The 26,303-nt window shown below is 49.9% G+C and overlaps 1 protein-coding gene across 1 annotated transcript in view; it reads left to right on the top strand.

Annotated features, from left to right (window-relative positions):
• Window positions 1-26,303, top strand: part of ADCY10 (adenylate cyclase 10) — a 1,855,427-nt gene that overhangs the window by 886,818 nt on the left and 942,306 nt on the right. The gene's annotated exons all lie outside the window — the stretch shown is intronic.

Below are 26,303 nucleotides of genomic sequence, written 5' to 3'. Positions count from 1 at the left end.
TCCGCAAGCGGTATTGCGTTGTTTCTCCAGCCGCGATGCAGGTTATGTGTCGATTTCCCAGTCGCGATGCAGGTTGTGCGTCGATTTCAGAGCCGCAGTGCAGGTGGTGCGTTTTTTTTACAGTTGTGTTGCAGGTGGTCGGTAGAAATTTTCCCTGAACGGCTCCTGTGCATTGATTTCCACCTTTGGTTCTACCAGCTTCACCTTTCATGCGCCTACGGACTGGATAAGGCACCACTTGGCTTGGTAGGAGTCACAGCAGGGAGTCCAGGTGCTGGCCCTGAGGCTTCAAAACAGGAGGCAAGCTCATTCCACGCCCTTGGAGACACTTCACAAGCAGGAATATACCCCAAAGTCCAGTCTTTGTCCTCTTTCAGGCAGAAGCAACAACTGCAGGCCAACCCAGCAAAAAACAATCACAGGCAAAGGGGTAGTACTCCTCCTTCAGCTCTTCAGTTCTTCTCCTTGCCAGAGGTTCCTCTTGGTTCCAGAAGTAATCTAAAAATCTGGGGTTTTGGGTCCACTACTTATACCCCTTTCTGCCTTTGAAGTAGGCAAACTTCAAAGAAAAGTTGTTTACAAGAGCCTGCCTTGCCCAGGCCTGGCCCCAGACACACACCAGGGTGTTGAAGACTGCATTGTCTGAGGGCAGGCACAGCCCATTCTAGTGTAAGTGACAGCTCCTTCCTCCACTCTAGCCCAGATGACCCATTGGGATATGCAGGCTACACCCCAGCTCTCTTTGTGTCACTGTTTAGTGGAGATTCACAAACAGCCCAACTGTCAGTCTGACACATAAGCAGGCAGAGTCACAGAATGGGTTATGCAAGAAAATGCTGACTTTCTAAAAGTGGCATTTTCAAACTGACAATTTAAAAACCAACTTGACCAAAATATGTATTTTTAAAATATGAGTTCAGAGAACCCAAATTCCATATCTCCATCTGCTCCCAAAGGCAGTCCCCATGTTAACCTATGAGAGAGCTAGCCCCTTCATCAGTGGAAACCGAATTTGGCAGTAATTCACTGTCAGGACATGTAAAACACATCAGTACACGTCCTACCTTTAGCATAAACTGCACCCTGCCCATAGGGCTACCTAGGGCCTACCTTAGGAGTGCCTTACATGTATAAAAAGGGAAGGTTGGGGTCTGGCAAGTGGGTACACTTACCAGGTTGAATTGGCAGTTTAAAAGTGCACACACAGACACTGCAGGGGCAGTTCTGAGCCATGTTTACAGGGCTACTCGGTTGGCACAATCAGTGCTGCAGACCCACTAGTAGCATTTGATTTACAGGGCCTGGGCACCTCTAGTGCACTTTACTAGGGACTTACTAGTAAATCAAATATGCCAATCATGGAAAAGCCAATTTCACATGCAATTTACACAGGGAGCACTTGCGCTTTAGCACTGGTCAGCAGTGGTAAAGTGCCCAGAGTACCAAAACCAGCAAAAACAAAGTCCAGCACACAGTCCAAAGATAGGGAGCAGAGGCAAAAAAGACAGTGGAGACTATGCCAAAGATGCCAGGTCTAACATAGCTGGCAAGTAGTGACCTGTGTCCAGTACATGGGTAATATGACTTCCCCACACTTATGAAGTCCGTGTAATGGAGCTGGAGTTCTTAGTGGCACCTCTGCTCATGCAGGGGTGCGCTCACACACAGATACCTGCACGCTGCCCTCTGGGCCAGGAGGGCATACCATAGGGGTGGCTTACAGTGATCTGGTGCTGTGACCTGTAGTGAAAGGGTGCATGCACCTTTTCACACAGGCTGCAACTGCAGGCCTGCAGAAAACATTTTGTATGGACTCCCATGAGTGGTACAATACATGCTGGAGCCCATGGGGAATTCATGGTACCCCAGTCTGTAGGAAGGTGGCCTGCTGTGTGGTGGGTACCTAAGGTATTTACACCTTATACCAGGTATCCCCTATTAGTGTACTGTAGGCAGTGTCTAGAAGACAGGCTCTCTACAGGTAACTGTGGATGAACAGCCAAAGCTTATCTAGGAGACATGCAAAGCTCATGCAATACACTGTAGTCACACAGCACTCACACACATGAAAGAATACACTAGTTACAAGTTACAAAAATAAAGGTACCTTATTATGGTAACACAACACCAAAATACTATAGAGGCAACCCCCTTACGAGGTAATACACAAGGTATATACACTAGTTGTCAGAAATAGGCATAGGAATAGTTAGAAAACAGTGCAAATAGTGTAAAACACAGAAGAGAATAGGGGACCTAGGGGGAGCACAAACCATATACTAAAACCATATACTAAAAAAAAATGGAATGCAAGAGTGTCACCCCCCCAGGTAAGTGGAGTGTGTAGAAGGTTGCTGGAGGTACCAGGAAAGCACAAAGGTAAGTACCACAACACCACCCAGCAACCAGGATAGCAGGAGTAAATTACTAGAATTTCCCCAGAACACCCACTCAGAAGAAAAGAAGAGAATTGCAAAACCTAGAGATGACTGCAAGAAACCAACGGTGGATTCATGAACAGGAAGACCTTTGGAAAGAGGGGACGAAGTCCAGCAGAGTCCAGTGGGGGCAGGAGCCCCTACCCACCAAGCTGAGGATAGCAGGATTTGGTAGACGGTGAGGAAGAAGAGTCAGCACTGCAGCCCTGGAGTCGGAGTTGAGTTCCTGAAGGATGCAAGTGATGTCCCATGCCGGAAGGAAGATTGCAGTTGGGTTTGCGTGTCCGGGTTTGCTTGTCTGGATTCCACTAACAAGCCTTGGCACAGGCAAAACTCGCGGTTGGTGGAAAGTGGTGCTGCCGGAGACCAGCAAGGCCCAGGAGGACTCAACCCAAGAGAGGGAGTCAGAGGGGGCCCTCAGTGTCCTGGAGAGTCCAGATGCAGGTTCTTTGGTCAGAAGTAAAAGTAAGGGATGCAGAGCAATACTGCTGGAATCTTGAGAGAGCCTAAATAGCCCTAAAAGGGGGATTGGTCACCTAGCTGGGTGACCACCTATCAGGAGGGGGCTGTGACGTCACCTGCCTGACCTGGCCACTCAGATGCTCCCAGAGTTTCCTGCCAACCTTGGATTCAAGATGGCAAAACCCAGGGACCTTCTGGAGGAGCTCTGGGCAAAACCCCTGGGGTCGTGATGGACAGGGAAGAGGTCACTTCCCTTTCCATTGTCCAGTTTCGTGCCAGAGCAGGGACAGGAGGTCCCTGAACTGGTGAAGACTGGCTTATGCACGGAGTGCACCAAATATGCCCTTCGAAGCATACCGGTTGCTTGGGGAGGCTTCCCCTCCCAAGCCATGTAACACCTATTTCCAGAAGGAGAGGGTGTAACACCCCTCTCCCAAAGGAAATCCTTTGTTCTGCCTTCCTGGGCTTGAGCTGTTCAAGCAACAGGAGGGCAGAAACCTGGTTGTGAGGTGGCAGCAGCTGGGGCTACCTGGAAAACCTCAGAAGGCTGTGGAAGCAATGCTGAGGGTCCTCTAAGGAGCCCCCAGAGTGTATGAAATCATACAACCAATACTTGCAAAAATATTGGGTTATGATTCCAACATGTTTGATATCATACATGCCTAGGTTCGGATTTACCATTATGTAGCTGGACATAGGTAGTGACCTATGCCCAGTAAACGAGTAAAATGTCCTGAAAAGTGGGTCTTGAGTTTGTGGGGGCACCTCTAGTGCACCAGTGCCCTCACACACAGGTAGATGCACCCTGCCCTCTGGGCTGAGAGGGCCTACCATGGGGTGACTTATAGTGACCTGGTGCAGTGATCTATAGAGAAAACAGGTCCATGCGCCCAGTTCACACAGACTGCAATGGCAGGCCTGCAGAACCCCTGGCACGGGCTTCCTATGGGTAGCAGAATAACTGCTGCAGCCCATAGGGATCCCCTGGAACCCCAGTGCCCTGGGTACCTGGGTACCGTATACTAGGGGCTTACATCGGGGCACCAGAATGCCAATTGTGGGATGAATACAGAGGTTTGGGAGAGAGAGCATAATCAATGGGGTCCTGGTTAGTAGAATTCCAGTGAACACAGTGAAACACACAGATATTGGGCAGAAAAGGTTGTAACCATGCCAAGAAGGAGGGTACTTTCTCACCCTTCTAATCTCTGCTGATTTATCTACTAATCACACCAACCATCTGCATGAACTAACATACCCCACCATCCCAGCTAATGGTCACACATACATCCTATTAACTTAATCTATAGCAATGAAACTGGAGGAGACCCATGGAACATTTTCAATGGCAGCACAAGACTAATTCTAATAACACTGGACTAACCGCCCCCTGTCCATCACCACCACAGGGGTAGTGTCCAGAGCTCCTCCAGAGAGTCCCAGGGTTGCCATCTTGGATCCAAGGTTGGCAGGGAACTCTGGGAGTGTAGGAAGTTGGCCCTCTATGTAGTGTGCAAAGCTAGGCACACTGTGTAGGGGGTCCAGGCAACTACCTAATGCTCCAATTTATAAGGTAGCTAGTCGAGCAGTTAGGCTAATCCAGGAGATGTGCTAAGTATTTGCTGTACTCACAAATCCAATCATGCACCACACACACTCAATGAATAACTCAAGACCAGATATTATAAACATACTTCATACTTGTATATAAATTTTAAGACCAAGATCTTTAAAATACGTTAGGTACTTTTTGAGATATGACTTTTCAAAGTTTTAATAAAGTTAGGCCCTCATTCCAACCCTGGTGGTCTATGACCGCCAGGGTGGATGTCGTCGGAAGCACCGCCAACAGGCTGGCGGTGCTTCATTTGGCATTCCGACCGCGGCTGTAAAGCTGCGGTCGCCCAGCCGGGTCCAGCGGTTTCCCGCCGGATTACCCCCGGCTGGGAGAATCCTCCATGGCGGCGCTGCAAGCAGCGCCGCCATGGGGATTCCGACCCCCTTCCCGCCAGCCTGTTTCTGGCGGTTTTTACCGCCAGGAACAGGATGGCGGGAACGGGTGTCGTGGGGCCCCTGGGGCCCCTGCACTGCCCATGCCACTGGCATGGGCAGTTCAGGGCCCCCCTAACAGGGCCCCAGCATGATTTTCACTGTCTGCATAGCAGACAGGGAAAATCGCGATGGGTGCAACTGCACCCGTCGCACCCCTGCAACACAGCCGGCTCCATTCGGAGCCGGCTTCTGTGTTGCAGGGCCTTTCCCGCTGGGCCGGCGGGTGCTCCCTTGGCGGGCGCCCGCCGGCCCAGTGGGAAAGTCTGAATGGCCTCCGCGGTCTTTTGACCGCGGAGCGGCCAAGTGGCGGTTCCCGCCAGGCGGGCAGCGCCCGCCGCCCGCCGGGGTTGGAATGACCCCTTAGTCTTTCTGTGTGTAATTACGCACCATAGAATTCAATAGGCAGTCACTTTAAAAATGCATTAAAAATCAGACGGTTGCGTTACCAGTCTCTTCTTTTGCAGGATGGTCAAAGTAGTCGGTGGGTACCGTGTGCCAAGCTGGAGAGCTTTGGGCGGCTCCTGGTGGGAGCAGCGTTGGAAAGTCTCTTGGCACAGGCACAGGGCCACCTGGAGGGGCCTCTTGGAAATGGAGCTGGTTTGCAGATTTAAAGATGGTGCCTTGGGTCCTCTTGGACTGTTGAGGTTGCAAGGGGTTGGGGACCGGGGCACACAGCCAATCCCGCGATGCAGGGTGGCCAGATGGACGGAGATTTGAAGGTTTTGGATGCTGTGTGCAAAGGGACCCTTTGGAGTCGGAGGTGCGTCTTCTTCCATGGGCCTTGCAGGATGTCGTGGGCGCTCTGGTGGGAGGTCTGGGGTGTCACTGAAGTCCCTTGACTGGGGCTTCCTTCAGGTCCAGTTGCAACTCTGGGTGAGCTGTTTTTGGGGTTGTCCGACGTGCACTGACCAGTACCTGGGGTATTGGCTCAATTCGGCCACAGGAGAGCGCTGGGCCACCAAAGTTGGCACACTTGCATGTCTCATCTGGGCTGTCGTCGGGTCCGGCTGCAACTTCCGGTTGCAGAGATATCGCCTGGTCGGTGAAGTGTCTCTCACCGGTTTACTGGTTCCTTGTAGGATTCCTTGGTTTCTTGAGTGGTACCTCCACTCAGAAGGGAGAACCTGGGCTATTTGCAAAGCCTGGAGGTCCTAGGGGGTCTTTTGAGGTCGGTCCAGTGGTCCGCTCCTCTGCAGCTGCAATTGTCAGGACTCTGGTGCAGCAAGTATGGGTCTTGGAGCCTCTTCTGGTGCAGAAGGCCCTCTGTTCCTGCCCTGTTGGGTTCTTTAGTGCTGTCTTCTTTTCTTCCAGATTAATCTAGTTTCTTGGTCTAGGGGAGCCCCCTAAATACTGAATTTAGTGGGTGTGGTAGGGGGAACCTGGCAGTGTCCAACTGGACGCTTACCCTTGGGTGGCTACACCCACTACAGTGACCACTTCCTGTAGTAAGGGTCACTTTGCTAACCCTCATTGGCTATTTTCCTGCCATCCAACATGGAGGAAAATTAAATGAAGGGTCCACTTCGCCTGCAAGCCCCTAGGGGTGGTGCATGCTCAGTGAGGCCACTCCTCCTACCCTTTGTCTGGTTTCCCGCCTTTGCCCCCACCAAAGATGGGCATGTGCAGGGGGAAGCCATCTGCTACTAGTAGCAGACCTGGGGGCTCGAGTTTCAGGGGCAGTAGCCCTTTGAAGCTCACCCCCAGGGTGTTGCACATTCCTGAGGGAGGGGGTATTAGCTCCTCCACCCAGGAAGGGCATTGTTTTACAAACCAGTAAGCCAGTCCCCCCCGCCCCCCCAGGTTTGTATATTGTCTGTCTGGAAGTGGCAGCTGGATGGAACCAGTCAGCAACTATGCCAGTCTGGTTAGCTTTTGCAGGGGGCACTTCTAAGGTGACCCCTGGGTAAATCTAGGGTTAACTCCAATACTGGTACCAGTTAGGATTTAACATTATGAGTTGTTTGATACCAAACAACCCAGGGTGCAGAGTGGCCATCATGTAGCTGGGGAATTCGTGTTTGACCAGTGTCCGGTACATGTACTAAAAATGGCTGCTCTGTTCACTCACTATGTCCCAGGTTTGACAAGGACCCAGTGGGGGCATATTGCTCATGCAATCATGCCCTCACAAATAGTATGGTGCACCCTGCCTTAGGGCTGTAAGGCCTATCAGAGGGGTGACTTTCCGTTAACATATGCAATGTACAGTGGACAGGGCACACAGGGGGTGTGCCATGTCGAATTTGCCTTTTTAGATTTGCCCTAGTATACTCAGCCTGCAATGGCAGTGCTGGGTGCATCTGGGTGGAGGCCCCTAGAGGGTGGCACAATCAGTGCTGCTGCCCTCAGGGGCCCGCTCCTAATATCCCATGGCCTGTGTGCTGGGGTACCCATTTACTAGGGTCTTAAAGTGATATGTAAAAGTGTATCCAATTATGCAAAGCATCACAACAGATTTAGGGAAAGAGCTCTGGCCCAGGGAGCCTAGTTAGCAGGGGCCCTGGGCACTACAACATTTAGGACACGTCAACATCAGGCAAAAAGTAGGGGGATAACCATGCAAAAAGAGGCCTCCTCTCACACTACCCCCACACCCCCCAAACGAAAGAGGATGAGACTACTGTTCCCTATTGAGTCTTCATCTTCCAAGTGGAAGAACCTGGAGAGGACATCTGCATTGGCATGGGGAGTCCCAGGTCTGCGTTACACTTACAGTCTATCCCCTGTAGGGAAATTGACCACCTAAGCAGTTTGGTGTTATCACCTTTCATTTGATGTAGCCATCTGAGAGGCCTGTGGTCAATCTGAATCATGAAGTGAGAGCCAAACAAGGCCTCAACCTTTTCAGAGCCCAAACCCCAGCAAATGCTTCCCTCTCTATGGCACTCCATTTTTGTTCCCCTAGGGAGTAGCTTTTTGCTAATAAAAGCCACTGGCTAGTCATGTCCATCATCATTCCTTTGGGAGAGGACTGCTCCTATTCCCGTTTCTGAAGCATCTGTCTGGACTATGAATTCCCTAGAGTAGTCTGCTGCTTGTAGAACTGGAGCAGAGCATATAGGTTTCTTCAGAGTGTCAAATGCCTGTTGACAACTCACTGTCCAGTTGAGCTTTTGGGCATCTTTTTGGAGGTAATTTCTGTGAGGGGGACAACTATTGTGCCAAAATTCTTCAGAAACCTCCTGCAATATCTAGTTAAGCCAAGGAATGCCCTGACTTGTGTCTGGGTTGTAGGAGTTTCCCAAGACAGAATAGTCTGAATCTTGGGTTGTAGAGGTTGTACTTGGCCTTCACCAACTAGATGGCCCAAGTACACAACTTTCCCCTGCCCTATCTTGCACTTACTGGCCTTGATAGTGAGGCCTGCTTTCTGCAGAGCCTCAGGGACCTTGCCAAGGTGGTCCTGCCTGGTGGAACTATAGACATCCATGTCATCTAAGTAAGCTGCACTAAAAGTTTCTAATCCAGCAAGGACTTGGTTCACCAACCTTTGGAAGGTGGCAGGTGGATTTTTTAGTCCAAAGAGCATAACAATTAACTGATAATGCCCACTAGAAGTAGAACATGCTGGCCTCTCTTTTGCTCTTGGGGTCAGGCCAATCTGCCAGTGCCCTGATGTTAAATCAAAAGTACTCAGATACTTGGCTGTCCCTAGTCTGTCAATGAGCTCATCAGCTCTTGTGATTGGGTGTGCATCCATTTTGGTAACTGAGTTGAGACCTCTGTAGTCCACACAAAACCTCATTTCTTTCTTGTCACCCTTGGAGTGAGGTTTGGGGACTAACACTACTGGGCTAGCCCAGGGGCTCTCTCAGGGTTCAATGACACCCAAATCCAACATTTTCTTGACTTCAGCTTCTATGCTTTCTCTGACTTGGTTAGACTGTCTGTAAAGTTTGTTTCTGACAGGCAGGCTGTCACCAGTGTTCACATCATGAGTATACCAGTTTGTCTTCCCAGGGGTCATTGAAAAGTGCCCAACATACTGGTTGAGGACTTTCCTGCAATCAGTCTGCTGTTGTCCTGAGAGGGTGTCTGACAAGACCACTCCATCTACAGAACCATCTTGGGGATTGCTGGAGAGGAGATCAGGGAGATATTCACCCTTATATGTAACCATGAGCATGGTCCCATCAGTTCAGTCATAAAAGGGTTTTAGGCGGTTGACATGTATGATTCTCTTGGGGTTCTTGCAACTGCCTAGGTCCACTAGATAAGTGACCTCCCCTTTTCTTTCAAGAATGGGATAGGGTCCAGACCATTTGTACTGGAGGGCCCTTGGAGCAACAGACTCCAACACCCAAACTTTCTGCCCTGGTTGGAACTCCACCATAGCAGCTTTTTGGTCATACCAAAGCTTTTGAAGCTCTTAGCTGGTCTGAAGATTTTTGCTTGCTTTCTCCATGTACTCAGATATTCTAGAACGTAGGCCAAGCACATAGTCCACAATATCCTGTTTGGGCTCTTTGAGAGGTCTCTCCCAGCCTTCCCTTACAAGACTTACTAGTCCCCTAACAGGGTGCCCAAACAAAAGTTCAAAAGGAGAAAAAACCTACTTCCTTTTGTGACACTTCCCTGTAGGCAAATAGCAGGCAAGGAAGTAGGACCTTCCACCTCCTTCTGAGTTTTTCAGGAAGCCCTCCAATCATGCCTTTTAGGGTCTGGTTGAATCTTTCTACCAGCCCATTGGTTTGTGGATGGTATAGGGTAGTGAACCTATATGTCACACCACATTCCTGTCACATGTGTTTTAAGTCTGCAGACTGTTACACCGCAGCGCTCGCTGCGGCCGCGGGCTCAGGTTGCCGCGGCGCGGCACGTTAATTTTGCCGCGGCCGACGCCCGGGCCGCGGTAGATGCCGAGGCAGACACCCAGGTCGCGGGGGTCGCCGCGGCTCCGGCGAGGGCCATAAAGGCTCCAGGGAGCCGGTCTGGGGGTCACGGCGCTCGCCGCTCCCCCTTTTTCAAGTTCTGCCTTAAAGGCAGACGCGGCAGAGCCTGAAACCCCGAGGGGGTTTCAGGCATGGCCGCACACAGCGCATTATGCGCTTAACATTTATTTCTCTTGCATGTATTCACTTGCCCACCACCACTTACCGATGTTCCTAGGACAAACCAAACCCTTACACTGGGGGTTCTTTATACTTGCCTTTTTTCTCTTCCCAGCATGCTTACCACTTCCTCTCTACCCAGCATGCATTGTCTAACACACATACCTAATTCATTACTGTTTTCTTTTCCCCAATCCAAGATGGCGGTGTTCTACTTCCTGTTTCCTGTTTCCTGTCCAGGGGTATTTAAGGGGATTCCAACTGCCTGTTCATTGCGTTGCAACACTCCTTGGTGATAGTCACGCTCCTATTTGATATCCTTCTGCGAATCCTGTCTGTTCCTGATTTGCTTTGTTTTCCTGCCTTCCTGAACTGCGGTCCTAATACCCTGGTGTCCTCCTTTCGTTTCAGGGAGTTCCTGTGGAGGTTTTTTACCCTACTGGGGTTTTTCCTCTGGGACTCCTTCTGGAGGGCACGGACTGTAGTGGTTTGCTCATACCAAACAGCACCGTGGCTACCGGAAGGGGTCGCCCCTACCTCGGCCAGAGCAGAACCCGTCGGAACAAGGACCGTTCCCCTACGCCTCTCCGCTGCGAGGGTAAGACCGTTGAGAACCGCGACAGATTGCAACGCCCACAATTCCTGTTGCAGTCCGGAACTATGGATAACCCAGTGGTAAACACGGAACCTACTAACCAGGACCTGCTGGCGACGATACAACAACAGGCTCAAGAACTCCAGCAATTACGTACTGAGAATACTGTTTATCGACAAACCTTTGCCTCCAGGACCACAGATGTCCCTGCAGTAGCCGCCTCTACACCTCGATTTTCCGGGGATCCCACCACATTAAAAGAATTCCTGGATGCCTTAACGGTGTACTTTGCCTTTCGCGCCTCGCAATTTGTACAAGATAAGACCAAGGTGGGGTATTTGATTAGTGCCTTATCAGGACCAGCCTTGGCCTGGGCCACACCTCTAGTAACCAGAAACGATCCCTGTCTATCTAATTATTCCACCTTTATCACTACTTTTAAACAGATGTTTGAACGCCCTGGACTCGAGGCGTCAGCAGAAGAGGCTCTTTGCGAAGTCCAACAAGGGAGTCAGGATGTATTACAATACATCACCCGTTTCAGACAATTAGCTGCAGAAACAACCTGGGTGGAACGTACCTTGGTGACACTCTTCCGTAGAGGTCTAAGAGGGGACATCAAAGATGAACTAGTACATTCTGCCAGGATAGAAAACCTCAAAGGGTTGATGGACCAAGCACTAACTATAGAGTATCGGTTAAATGAACGACGAATGGAGAAAAAGAAGAGTCGTTTGCCTTTTCACTCAGTACCATCTCGTCCCTTCGCCCATCGTTCCGAGGAAGCCCGCCCTGAATCCAAAGGGAATACCGAGGAAGAGCCCATGCAGATTGACACAGCTCGCGGACCTCTATCCGCCAGCGAACGGGAACATAGATTAAGGAAGGGGCTTTGCCTATATTGTGGTGCAGCTGGTCACCTAATTCGCGCCTGCCCCATTCGTCCAACCAAGCCCTTGGGAAACGCCAACTCCCGTCCCCAGTAAGAAGGGTGAGGACGGGATATCGTGATATACCTTCTATTTGCTCTTCCAGGGAGGAAGGAACTGCTCTTTTTCTCTTACCAGTTATCCTCCATTTAACTGATGGCCGCGAAGCAAGAACTTTGGCTTTATTGGATTGCGGAGCCAGTGGCCTATATTTAGATGAAACCTGGGCCAAAGAACAACAAATAACACAAATACCCAAAGAAATACCAGAACAGGTACATACTGTTGATGGGTCACTCTTGGCCTCTGGACCGGTACAATACACCACCGCTACTTTCTGTTTACAGTTCGGTAAACATCAGGAAATTCTCTTGTTTGACTTAATCTCATCACCACACCATGTCATGATCCTGGGAATTCCATGGCTTACACGGCACAATCCTTACATCAACTGGGAAACAAAAACCATTTCGTTATCCTCCCATTTTTGTCAACACCATTGCTATCCGGCCGGGGATTATTGGTCCCGAAAAAGTCTCTCAACAGCACCTGCCCAGGTGGGAGGATCCATTAATGTTCTACAGGGAGTTCCCAGACAGTATCAGGACTATATCGATGTATTCCAGAAGCCAGAAAGACCTGAATTGCCACCCCACAGAGAATACGACTGTGCCATTTCTTTAGAGCCAGACACTGTAGTTCCTTTTGGGCGGATGTACTCCCTCACCGAACCAGAGAAACAAATTCTGAAGGAGTACCTAGATGAGAATCTACAAAGTGGGTTAATAACTCCCTCCTCTTCACCCGCCGGGGCTCCTCTTTTCTTTGTACCAAAGAAAACCAAAGACCTGCGTCCCTGTATCGACTTCAGAGGGTTAAACAGGATCACTATCAAAGACCGGTATCCGCTACCCCTCATCAAAGACATCTTAGAAGCAGTCAGAGGAGCCAAGAGGTTCACTAAGCTGGATCTCCGAGGAGCCTATCATCTGCTAAGAGTCAGAGAAGGTGATGAGTGGAAGACCGCCTTTAGAACACCTTTTGGTCACTACGAATATAGAGTAATGCCCTTCGGACTCACTAATGCCCCGTCCATCTTTCAAAGATTCATGGATTCTATCTTTTCTGATCTTTTGCAACAAACAGTGGTAGTGTATCTTGACGATATCCTAATTTATTCGGTTCATCCAGAGGAACATTCCAAACACGTCCGCCAAGTCTTAGAAAGACTCCGACAACATCATTTGTTCTGTAAGCCTGAAAAATGCGAATTTGATCAGATAGAAGTGAAATATTTGGGATACTGTATAGACCAAACCGGAATTGCCATGGACTCAGACAAAGTACAGGCTATATTGAACTGGCCATCTCCTTCTTCCATCAAGGAGACTCAATGTTTTCTGGGACTAGCCAACTTCTACCGGCAGTTCATAGCAGACTTTGCCCAGAGAACCAGCTTCATTACTCAAACCCTCAAAAAGGAACACCTAAAGAAAGGTTTTTGTTGGACACCAGGCGCTGAGTCAGCTTTTCAGGACTTAAAGAAAGCCTTTAGTCAAGCCCCTATTCTTCGACACCCAGACACTAGCAAACAATTCATTGTTGTCACAGACGCCTCAGAAAGAGCCATTGGGGCTGCCTTGTTACAAAGACAAGACGATGATGACCTAGAACACCCTGTATTCTATCTATCCCACATTCTATCTGATTCTGAGCGAAACTATTCCGTGCTAGAACGCGAATTACTCGCCTTAAAGGTCGCGTGCACTGAATGGAGACACTTTTTGATGGGATCAAAGGAGCCCTTCGAAGCCCGGACCGATCATAGAAATCTACAGTGTTTAAGAAATTTCCAGTGCCAAAATAGCCGGCAAGCTCGATGGGCCTTCTTCTTCAGCCAGTATGATTTCTATATCACCTACATCCCTGGTTCTCAGAACATCCTGGCGGATGCCCTGTCCCGACGTTATCCTGGGTGCGGTGATTCCGCGGTTCAAAACTTATTCGACAACAATAAAATCATAGGGGTAGCACAGACCTTTTTAGATCAAGTTAAGTCTGAATATGCCCGTCTACACGAAACAGAACTAAAGAGGTTACGTCCACAGCTGCACATAGATCATGACTACTATTATCATGATAAGGCCCTGTTTTTACCCACTAAAACAGTGCAAATCGAAGCCTTACACATGTGCCATGATTCTCCTATTGCGGGTCATCGAGGAGTGAAAGCGACTCAAGATCTTTTGCTTCGCTCTTTCTGGTGGCCAACTCTCAAGGCTGACACTGAGGCATATGTGTTATCCTGTCCTACATGTGCTCAAGCCAAGACACCCCGAACCAGACCTGTGGGCTTACTCCGCCCATTACCTGTTCCCCCAGGCCCATGGCTTACCATATCCACCGATTTTATGTGTGCCTTACCTTCCTCAATGGGAAACCACGTCATAATGGTAACTGTGGACTCCTTCACCAAGATGGCCCACTTCACGGCCTTGAGAAAGTTACCCACGGCAAAGGAGTTAAGTCAGGTCTTTACTCAAGAAATTTTCAGGCTACATGGGCTACCCCAAGTTATTATATCAGACAGAGGTCCCCAATATATCTCCCGTTTCTGGAACCAATTCTGCAAGATCTTGGGGATCCAGGTGGCCTTGTCATCCGGGTTCCACCCTCAAACCAATGGACAAACAGAACGACTCAATCAGGGTCTCGAGCAGTACTTACGTAGCTTCTGTAACGCTACACAAAGTAATTGGGCTCCCTACTTACCGCTACTTACCGCTTGCCGAATTCTCCTATAATAAGCCCTCCAATCATGCCTTTTAGGGTCTGGTTGAATCTTTCTACCAGCCCATTGGTTTGTGGATGGTATAGGGTAGTGAACCTATATGTCACACCACATTCCTGTCACATGTGTTTTAAGTATGCAGACTGTTACACCGCAGCGCTCGCTGCGGCCGCGGGCTCAGGTTGCCGCGGCGCGGCACGTTAATTTTGCCGCGGCCGACGCCCGGGCCGCGGTAGATGCCGAGGCAGACACCCAGGTCGCGGGGGTCGCCGCGGCTCCGGCGAGGGCCATAAAGGCTCCAGGGAGCCGGTCTGGGGGTCACGGCGCTCGCCGCTCCCCCTTTTTCAAGTTCTGCCTTAAAGGCAGACGCGGCAGAGCCTGAAACCCCGAGGGGGTTTCAGGCATGGCCGCACACAGCGCATTATGCGCTTAACATTTATTTCTCTTGCATGTATTCACTTGCCCACCACCACTTACCGATGTTCCTAGGACAAACCGAACCCTTACACTGGGGGTTCTTTATACTTGCCTTTTTTCTCTTCCCAGCATGCTTACCACTTCCTCTCTACCCAGCATGCATTGTCTAACACACATACCTAATTCATTACTGTTTTCTTTTCCCCAATCCAAGATGGCGGTGTTCTACTTCCTGTTTCCTGTTTCCTGTCCAGGGGTATTTAAGGGGATTCCAACTGCCTGTTCATTGCGTTGCAACACTCCTTGGTGATAGTCACGCTCCTATTTGATATCCTTCTGCGAATCCTGTCTGTTCCTGATTTGCTTTGTTTTCCTGCCTTCCTGAACTGCGGTCCTAATACCCTGGTGTCCTCCTTTCGTTTCAGGGAGTTCCTGTGGAGGTTTTTTACCCTACTGGGGTTTTTCCTCTGGGACTCCTTCTGGAGGGCACGGACTGTAGTGGTTTGCTCATACCAAACAGCACCGTGGCTACCGGAAGGGGTCGCCCCTACCTCGGCCAGAGCAGAACCCGTCGGAACAAGGACCGTTCCCCTACGCCTCTCCGCTGCGAGGGTAAGACCGTTGAGAACCGCGACAGATTGCAACGCCCACAATTCCTGTTGCAGTCCGGAACTATGGATAACCCAGTGGTAAACACGGAACCTACTAACCAGGACCTGCTGGCGACGATACAACAACAGGCTCAAGAACTCCAGCAATTACGTACTGAGAATACTGTTTATCGACAAACCTTTGCCTCCAGGACCACAGATGTCCCTGCAGTAGCCGCCTCTACACCTCGATTTTCCGGGGATCCCACCACATTAAAAGAATTCCTGGATGCCTTAACGGTGTACTTTGCCTTTCGCGCCTCGCAATTTGTACAAGATAAGACCAAGGTGGGGTATTTGATTAGTGCCTTATCAGGACCAGCCTTGGCCTGGGCCACACCTCTAGTAACCAGAAACGATCCCTGTCTATCTAATTATTCCACCTTTATCACTACTTTTAAACAGATGTTTGAACGCCCTGGACTCGAGGCGTCAGCAGAAGAGGCTCTTTGCGAAGTGCATCAAGGGAGTCAGGATGTATTACAATACATCACCCGTTTCAGACAATTAGCTGCAGAAACAACCTGGGTGGAACGTACCTTGGTGACACTCTTCCGTAGAGGTCTAAGAGGGGACATCAAAGATGAACTAGTACATTCTGCCAGGATAGAAAACCTCAAAGGGTTGATGGACCAAGCACTAACTATAGAGTATCGGTTAAATGAACGACGAATGGAGAAAAAGAAGAGTCGTTTGCCTTTTCACTCAGTACCATCTCGTCCCTTCGCCCATCGTTCCGAGGAAGCCCGCCCTGAATCCAAAGGGAATACCGAGGAAGAGCCCATGCAGATTGACACAGCTCGCGGACCTCTATCCGCCAGCGAACGGGAACATAGATTAAGGAAGGGGCTTTGCCTATATTGTGGTGCAGCTGGTCACCTAATTCGCGCCTGCCCCATTCGTCCAACCAAGCCCTTGGGAAACGCCAACTCCCGTCCCCAGTAAGAAGGGTGAGGACGGGATATCGTGATATACCTTCTATTTGCTCTTCCAGGGAGGAAGGAACTGCTCTTTTTCTCTTACCAGTTATCCTCCATTTAACTGATGGCCGCGAAGCAAGAACTTTGGCTTTATTGGATTGCGGAGCCAGTGGCCTATATTTAGATGAAACCTGGGCCAAAGAACAACAAATAACACAAATACCCAAAGAAATACCAGAACAGGTACATACTGTTGATGGGTCACTCTTGGCCTCTGGACCGGTACAATACACCACCGCTACTTTCTGTTTACAGTTCGGTAAACATCAGGAAATTCTCTTGTTTGACTTAATCTCATCACCACACCATGTCATGATCCTGGGAATTCCATGGCTTACACGGCACAATCCTTACATCAACTGGGAAACAAAAACCATTTCGTTATCCTCCCATTTTTGTCAACACCATTGCTATCCGGCCGGGGATTATTGGTCCCGAAAAAGTCTCTCAACAGCACCTGCCCAGGTGGGAGGATCCATTAATGTTCTACAGGGAGTTCCCAGACAGTATCAGGACTATATCGATGTATTCCAGAAGCCAGAAAGACCTGAATTGCCACCCCACAGAGAATACGACTGTGCCATTTCTTTAGAGCCAGACACTGTAGTTCCTTTTGGGCGGATGTACTCCCTCACCGAACCAGAGAAACAAATTCTGAAGGAGTACCTAGATGAGAATCTACAAAGTGGGTTAATAACTCCCTCCTCTTCACCCGCCGGGGCTCCTCTTTTCTTTGTACCAAAGAAAACCAAAGACCTGCGTCCCTGTATCGACTTCAGAGGGTTAAACAGGATCACTATCAAAGACCGGTATCCGCTACCCCTCATCAAAGACATCTTAGAAGCAGTCAGAGGAGCCAAGAGGTTCACTAAGCTGGATCTCCGAGGAGCCTATCATCTGCTAAGAGTCAGAGAAGGTGATGAGTGGAAGACCGCCTTTAGAACACCTTTTGGTCACTACGAATATAGAGTAATGCCCTTCGGACTCACTAATGCCCCGTCCATCTTTCAAAGATTCATGGATTCTATCTTTTCTGATCTTTTGCAACAAACAGTGGTAGTGTATCTTGACGATATCCTAATTTATTCGGTTCATCCAGAGGAACATTCCAAACACGTCCGCCAAGTCTTAGAAAGACTCCGACAACATCATTTGTTCTGTAAGCCTGAAAAATGCGAATTTGATCAGATAGAAGTGAAATATTTGGGATACTGTATAGACCAAACCGGAATTGCCATGGACTCAGACAAAGTACAGGCTATATTGAACTGGCCATCTCCTTCTTCCATCAAGGAGACTCAATGTTTTCTGGGACTAGCCAACTTCTACCGGCAGTTCATAGCAGACTTTGCCCAGAGAACCAGCTTCATTACTCAAACCCTCAAAAAGGAACACCTAAAGAAAGGTTTTTGTTGGACACCAGGCGCTGAGTCAGCTTTTCAGGACTTAAAGAAAGCCTTTAGTCAAGCCCCTATTCTTCGACACCCAGACACTAGCAAACAATTCATTGTTGTCACAGACGCCTCAGAAAGAGCCATTGGGGCTGCCTTGTTACAAAGACAAGACGATGATGACCTAGAACACCCTGTATTCTATCTATCCCACATTCTATCTGATTCTGAGCGAAACTATTCCGTGCTAGAACGCGAATTACTCGCCTTAAAGGTCGCGTGCACTGAATGGAGACACTTTTTGATGGGATCAAAGGAGCCCTTCGAAGCCCGGACCGATCATAGAAATCTACAGTGTTTAAGAAATTTCCAGTGCCAAAATAGCCGGCAAGCTCGATGGGCCTTCTTCTTCAGCCAGTATGATTTCTATATCACCTACATCCCTGGTTCTCAGAACATCCTGGCGGATGCCCTGTCCCGACGTTATCCTGGGTGCGGTGATTCCGCGGTTCAAAACTTATTCGACAACAATAAAATCATAGGGGTAGCACAGACCTTTTTAGATCAAGTTAAGTCTGAATATGCCCGTCTACACGAAACAGAACTAAAGAGGTTACGTCCACAGCTGCACATAGATCATGACTACTATTATCATGATAAGGCCCTGTTTTTACCCACTAAAACAGTGCAAATCGAAGCCTTACACATGTGCCATGATTCTCCTATTGCGGGTCATCGAGGAGTGAAAGCGACTCAAGATCTTTTGCTTCGCTCTTTCTGGTGGCCAACTCTCAAGGCTGACACTGAGGCATATGTGTTATCCTGTCCTACATGTGCTCAAGCCAAGACACCCCGAACCAGACCTGTGGGCTTACTCCGCCCATTACCTGTTCCCCCAGGCCCATGGCTTACCATATCCACCGATTTTATGTGTGCCTTACCTTCCTCAATGGGAAACCACGTCATAATGGTAACTGTGGACTCCTTCACCAAGATGGCCCACTTCACGGCCTTGAGAAAGTTACCCACGGCAAAGGAGTTAAGTCAGGTCTTTACTCAAGAAATTTTCAGGCTACATGGGCTACCCCAAGTTATTATATCAGACAGAGGTCCCCAATATATCTCCCGTTTCTGGAACCAATTCTGCAAGATCTTGGGGATCCAGGTGGCCTTGTCATCCGGGTTCCACCCTCAAACCAATGGACAAACAGAACGACTCAATCAGGGTCTCGAGCAGTACTTACGTAGCTTCTGTAACGCTACACAAAGTAATTGGGCTCCCTACTTACCGCTTGCCGAATTCTCCTATAATAACTCTCTACACAGTGCCTCTAAAGTCTCTCCTTTCTATGGCTCCTATGGTTTCCATCCCAGGGCCTTCCCAACTCCCCTGAGAGACAACTCCAACCTTCCCGCCATCTCCTCTTTCGTTCGACAGCTACGGGGTATACAGCGAATTATCCATTCTAACCTTGTGTCCACCAAGTCCCGCATGAAGACAATAGCAGATAGGAGACGCTGTGCGGCTCCTCTATATCAAGTCCATGATAAGGTCTGGCTCTCCTCTAGATTCCTACCTCTCCGACTCACCCAAAACAAATTCAAGCCCCGCTTTTATGGTCCCTTTCTCATTCTCAAGAAGATCAACCCAGTGTCCATGCGTCTTCGCCTACCTCGGACATGGAAGATCCACCCAGTATTCCATGTCTCGCAACTGAAACCTTACCGTCCTGATCTCTTTCATAGGCAGTTGCCCTGTCCCCCTCCTTTGTTGGTTGACAATGTGCCTGAATACGAAGTGCAGGAGGTCTGTGACTCTCGATTTTTCCATGGGCGCCTCCAATACCTTATTCATTGGAAGGGGTACCCTTTGAGTGAGTGTTCCTGGGAGGATGCCTCTTCAGTCCATGCTCCTCTTTTAATCCGCCGCTTTTTTCGGCTCTTCCCTCACAAACCCGGGGCCTCGGGGAGGGGGCATACTGTTACACCGCAGCGCTCGCTGCGGCCGCGGGCTCAGGTTGCTGCGGCGCGGCACGTTAATTTTGCCGCGGCCGACGCCCGGGCCGCAGTAGACGCCGAGGCAGACACCCAGGTCGCGGGGGTCGCCGCGGCTCCGGCGAGGGCCATAAAGGCTCCAGGGAGCCGGTCTGGGGGTCACGGTGCTCGCCGCTCCCCCTTTTTCAAGTTCTGCCTTAAAGGCAGACGCGGCAGAGCCTGAAACCCCGAGGGGGTTTCAGGCATGGCCGCACACAGCGCATTATGCGCTTAACATTTATTTCTCTTGCATGTATTCACTTGCCCACCACCACTTACCGATGTTCCTAGGACAAACCGAACCCTTACACTGGGGGTTCTTTATACTTGCCTTTTTTCTCTTCCCAGCATGCTTACCACTTCCTCTCTACCCAGCATGCATTGTCTAACACACATACCTAATTCATTACTGTTTTCTTTTCCCCAATCCAAGATGGCGGTGTTCTACTTCCTGTTTCCTGTTTCCTGTCCAGGGGTATTTAAGGGGATTCCAACTGCCTGTTCATTGCGTTGCAACACTCCTTGGTGATAGTCACGCTCCTATTTGATATCCTTCTGCGAATCCTGTCTGTTCCTGATTTGCTTTGTTTTCCTGCCTTCCTGACCTGCGGTCCTAATACCCTGGTGTCCTCCTTTCGTTTCAGGGAGTTCCTGTGGAGGTTTTTTACCCTACTGGGGTTTTTCCTCTGGGACTCCTTCTGGAGGGCACGGACTGTAGTGGTTTGCTCATACCAAACAGCACCGTGGCTACCGGAAGGGGTCGCCCCTACCTCGGCCAGAGCAGAACCCGTCGGAACAAGGACCGTTCCCCTACGCCTCTCCGCTGCGAGGGTAAGACCGTTGAGAACCGCGACACAGACATGAAGTTCGACCCTCTGTCTGATACTACCTCCTTAGGGAACCCAACCCTGGTGAAGATACCCAGAAGGGCTTTGGCAACTGTAGGTGCAGTGATTGTCCTAATGGGAATAGCATCAGGACATCTAGTGGCATGATCCACTACCTCTAAGATGTATCTATTTCCTGATGCTGTTGGAGGGTGAAAGGGGCCAACAATGTCAACCCCTACCCTTTCAAAGGGAGCCCCAACCACAGGCAGTGGTATTAAGGGGGGCTTTAAGTACCCACCTGCTTTGCCACTGGCCTGGCAGGTGTGACAGGAGTGACAAAAGTCCTTCACTTTTCGGGACATCCCTGACCAATAGAAGTGGTTAATTAATCTACTCCAAGTCTTGTTGTGGCCTAGATGCCCTGCTAGGTGGATGTGATGGGCTAGAGTGAGGAGAAACTCTCTGAACCTCTGGGGCACTACCACCCTCCTGGTTGCACCAGGCTTCAGGTCTCTGGCCTCAGTGTACAGCAGCCTCTCCTCCCAATAAACCCTGTGGCTACCATTGACATTTCCTAGCTCCTCCTGAGCAGCTTGCTGTCTTAGACCTTCAAGAGTACGACTCTCTTTTTGCCCCTGGCACAGATATTCACTAGAGGGTCCCCCTGGGCCCAAGCGCTCTTGGTGGTAAGGCCCAGGCTCTTCAGGCTCAGTTCCCTCTAATGTGGGTGAGTCCTCCTCCTGAGAAGAGGGGCCCTGTCTTTGGATCTGTTTGGAAGCTGGTCCCCCAGTCTTCCTGCCTTTTCTCTTGAGAGGCTGATCCACTGTTTCAGGATCCAGCTCTCCTTTTTCCCTCTGAAGTCTGCTCTGTGCTCTAGTCTTGACACATGCCCACTCAGGGATTCCAAGCATTGCTGCATGGGGTCTTTAGCTCTACCCCAGCCCAGGGGAAATGCTCCAGGTCATTTCCAAGCAGGCAATTTACAGTGATGGATGAGGACACAACCACTTCTTTCTGCCCTGCTACTCCTCCCCATCCAACGTTTACCATAGCCATGGGGTGGAACTTGGTCTCATTGTCAGCACTGGTGACAGGATAAGACCTCCCTACCAGGAACTGAGCTGAGGGAACCAGGTGCTGAGACACCATAGTGATACTAGCCTCTGTATCCCTCAAGGCTTCTGTTTTTCCCCATTAATCATAGGGTACTGCCTGTATTTGTTCATGCTGCTTGGCCAGGCAGCACAGGATAGATCTACCCCATCCTCAGTGACTAATGATGCCTCTGTGGGGGCATTGACATGGTCAGGCCACATCTCTGACCTCCATATGGATATTGGCAACTGCATTTACTGCAGGTTGACTAGAGGCATTTTTCTTGTTTTTGCACCCAAAGTCTCCAGTTTGGTGTCCTTTTGTTTTACAGTCATGGCACCAAGCCTTGTTGGGGTCAAAGTGTTTCCCTTTGTACCCTCCCCTGGATTGTGAGTAGTCTCTGGGCCCACCCTCCTGTGCAGATTTATGGGGTCCTTGAGAAGACTCTTTGTTGTTTTTACCCTGGCTCCCATCTTTCCCTTGGTGGGCTTTTTGGCCTCTTTCTTTTGGTCTCCCCCACCAGTGGTAGTTTTGGACACCCTTGTTTTGACCCAATGGTCTGCCTTCCTCCCCAGCTCTTGAAGGGAAAATGGGCCTAGGTCTATCAGATGTTGATGTAGCCTATCATTGCAACAATTACTCAACAGATGCTCTTTCATAAATACATTATACAGCCCATCATGATCTTGTACCTTGTTCCCAGCTAACCAGCCACTCAGCATTTTTACGGAATATTCTACAAAGTCAACTCAGGTTTGGCTCTGGGATTTTCGAGCCTCCCTGAACTTTATTCTGTACTCTTCAGTTGTAAATCCAAAGCCCTCAATCAGGGTACCCTTCATAAGGGTCATAGGATTTAGAATCTGCTTCTTTCAGTGTCAGGAGCCTATTCCTGCACTTTCCTGAGAATAACTCCCATGACAGTGTGGCCCTGTGTTTCTTTTCCATTTCCGACCCTACTTAGGCTCTTTCAAAGATAGGAAGCCATTTCACTATATCATCCTCTTCAGTGAAGGGAGGGACAACTCCTTTTGGGAGTTTCGTGTTGAAGGATTTCTCTTTCAACACGGACACCAGAGATGGGTGTCAAGGCCAACTCTTTTCTTTGCTTTTCTATCTCCAAAAGCTGTCTTTCTAAAGCCAGTTTTTTGGTCAGCCTTGTAAGTTTGAGGTCTGTGTCTGTTGATGCTTTAGAGCTGCTGTGGGAAGAGGAGCTACCTTCATCCACCCATCTCCACAGGATCTTCGTCCTCCTCAGATGCATCAGCATTATCAGCTGGGGGATGATCTTTTTCATACTGGGCCACCAGAAAGCTAAGTTTCTCTGTTTTGGGGGTTTTTCCAGTTTGATTCTTGTATAGTCTGCAGAGTCCCCTTAATTGGTCATAGGCATATGCATAATAAGGCTCCAGGTTGAGCTCCTGGGTTCTTACCTCTGTGTCAGACATTTTTATCTTACTAAAGTTGGGACCTTTTTAGAATTCCCCTTTTTGGATAACCCACTAAACCTCATTGGCTATTTTCCTGCCGTCCAACATGAAGGAAAATTAAATAGAGAGACCACCTTAGGGGTGGTACATGCTCAGCGGGGCCACTCCTCCTACCCTTTGTCTGATTTCCCGCCTTTGCTCCTGACAAAAGTGGGGGTGTGCAAAGGGGGAAGCCATCTGCTGCTAGCAGCAGGTCTGGAGGCTCGAGTTTCAAGGGCAGTAGCCCTTTGAAGCTCACTGCCACGGTATTGCACATTCCTGAGGGAGTGAGTGTTAGCTCCTCCTTCCAGGAAGGGCATTGTTTTACAAACCAGAGAACCAGGGCTCTCCCCCAGGTTTGTATATTGGCTATCTGGAAGAGGCAGCTGGATAGAACCAGTCAGCAACTATGCCGGTTAGGTTAGCTTTTGCAGGGGGACACCTCTAAGATGACTCCTGGGTACAATTAGGGTTAAATCCAATATTGGAACCAGTTTGGATTTAATATTCTGAGCTGTTTGATACCAAACAACCCAGGGTGCAGAGTGGCCATCATGTAGCTTGGGAATTCGTGTTTGACCAATGTTCAGTACATGTACTAAAAATGGATGCTCTGTTCACTCACTGTGTTTGGCAAGGACACAGTGGGGGCATATTGGTCATGCAATCATGCCGTCACATATTGTACGGTGCACCCTGTCTTAGGGCTGTAAAGCCTACCAGAGGGGTGACTTACCCATAACATATGCAGTGTAGGGTGAATAGGGGTGGTCCATGTCGAGAATGCCTTTTTAGGTTTGCCCCAGTACACTCAGCCTGCAATGGCAGTGCTGGGTGCATCTGGGTGCAGGCCCCTAGAGGGTGGCACAATCAGTGCTGCTGCCCTCAGGGACCTCCTTCTAATATCCTATGCCTTGTGTACTGGGGTACCCATTTACTAGGGTCTTACAGTGATATGTAAGAGTGTATCCAATTGTGCCAAGCATCACAATAGATTTAGGGAAAGAGCTCTGGCCCAGGGAACCTGGTTAGCAGGGGCCCTGGGCACTACAACATTTAGGACACATCAACATCAGGCAAAAGGTAGGGGGCTAACTATGCAAAGAGAGGCCTCCTCTCACAGGGAGCATCTGAGTGGCCAGGCCAGTTAGGTGGCGTCAGAGCCCCCTCCTGATAGGTGGTCACCCAGCTAGGTGACCTGCCCCCTTTCAGGGCTATTTAGGGTCTCTCCTTTTGGTGGTTCCTCAGATTTGGCTTGCAAGATTCCAGCATCATTTCTCTGCATCCCTTACTTCGACTTCTGACCAAAGAAACAGTTGCAGATTGTCAAGTCCTTGAGAAACCAGATGCAAAGCCAAAGACTACACCTGCAACATTGTTTCTCCGGCTCCTTCCAGCTTTTGCAACATTTCCCCGTCATCAGTCTGCACAGAAAAGAAGTAGGAATCTCCTTTGGTGTGAAGGAGTCACTCCCCTGCATCTGCAGGCATCAACATCAACGACGATCCCCTCTCCTGCTGAGCTGAGTGGATCCTGCAACATGGGTGGTGTTCGGATGTGGTCCAGATGGTCTTCTCTACCAGCTATCCAACTTGGGTGGAGATAAGCCCTTGCCTTCACACGCAGGACAGTACACCCGTGCACCTTTGGAGCTGCCAAGCCTTGTTGGCACTTCTACCAAGGGGCCTTCAGTCTTCGTGTAGCTCCAGCCCCCAGCACTCCTCCCTGCGACGCACAGGTCTCTGAGTGACTCTTCTGCGGTGTGGGACTCCTTTCCATAGTGATGCGTGGGTTCCATTTGTACTTTCTGTATCCCCGTCCTGTGGGACTCCTGTGAGTGCTGCATGTGCTTTCTGTGGGCTCTCTGCAATGCTGAGGGCCCTTCTGGTTCTCCTCCTGGGCCTTGCTGGTCTGCAGCAGAACCACTTTCCGCCAACAGCAACTTTTGCTTGTGCCAAGGGTTGTTGGTGGAATTCTGGTGTGGGACATCACCTGCATCCTCCAGGAACTCGACTCCGTCGCCAGGGCTGCAGTGCTGACTTTCCTTTTTCACCGTCAACCAACTCCTGCAATCCTCAGCTTGGTGTGCAGGGGCTCCTGCCCCCACTGGACTCTGCTGTGTCCGCTGGACTTGTTTACCTCTTTTCACAGGTCCTCCTCTTCAGGAATCCACCTTTGGTTTCTTGTAGTCATCTCTGGGTTTTGCAGTTCTCTTTTTTTCTTCTAAGTGGGTGTTCTAGGGAAATTCTAGTAATTTACTCCTGCTTTTCTGATTGCTGGAGGGTGTTGTGGTACTTACCGTTGTGCTTTCCTGGTACCCCCAGCAACCCTCTACACACTCCACATACCTGGGTTGGGGTGGCACTCTTGCATTCCATTTTTTTAGTATATGGTTTGTGCTCCCCCAGGTCCACTATTGTCTATTGTGTTTTACACTATTTGCACTGTTTTCTAACTATTCTTATACATATTTCTGACAACTAGTGTATATAACTTGAGTGTTACTTACCTCCTAAGAGAGTATTGCCTCTATAGTAATTTTTGTGTTGGGCTTCCATAATAAATAGCTTTATTTTTGTAACACATTGGGCCTCATTATGACCCTGGCAGTCACCAGACCACCAGGGTCACAGTCGGACTGCCACGAAAGTGGCGGTCCGACCACGACATTAGGACCGCGGCGAAAGTGCCACGGTTGGACTGCCGGCACCACCAGGTTGCCGCCAGTCGACAGGCCGGCGGTCTCGGCGGTTGTAATCCGCCTGGGCAGCGCTGCTTGCAGCACTGCCCTGGGGATTACGAGCCCCCTTTCTAACAGTCTTTGCATGGTGGTAGCCCCGCCATGCAAAGGCTGTTGGAAAGGGGGTGCCTCAGCCCCCATGGTGGCAGTGCAGGGGCCCCCATGGACAGCCCCATCGCGCCTTCCACTGCTCAAATTACGGGCAGTGGAAAACGCGATGGGTACTGCTGCACCCGTCGCACCACCACATTCGTGCCGGGTCAATTACGAGCCAACATCCCATGTGCCCCGCAGGCGGAAACACTTTTTCCACCTGCCGGCCCTGCGGTGAACTCCTAATGGGGCCGACTGTGTTCTGGCCACACAGGCGGCCCAATGG

The sequence above is a fragment of the Pleurodeles waltl genome, chromosome 3_2 (genome assembly GCF_031143425.1).
Source record: "Pleurodeles waltl isolate 20211129_DDA chromosome 3_2, aPleWal1.hap1.20221129, whole genome shotgun sequence".
Lineage (NCBI taxonomy): Eukaryota > Metazoa > Chordata > Amphibia > Caudata > Salamandridae > Pleurodeles > Pleurodeles waltl.
Note: the sequence above shows the minus strand (reverse complement) of the source record. Positions and strands in the feature narration are given on the sequence as shown.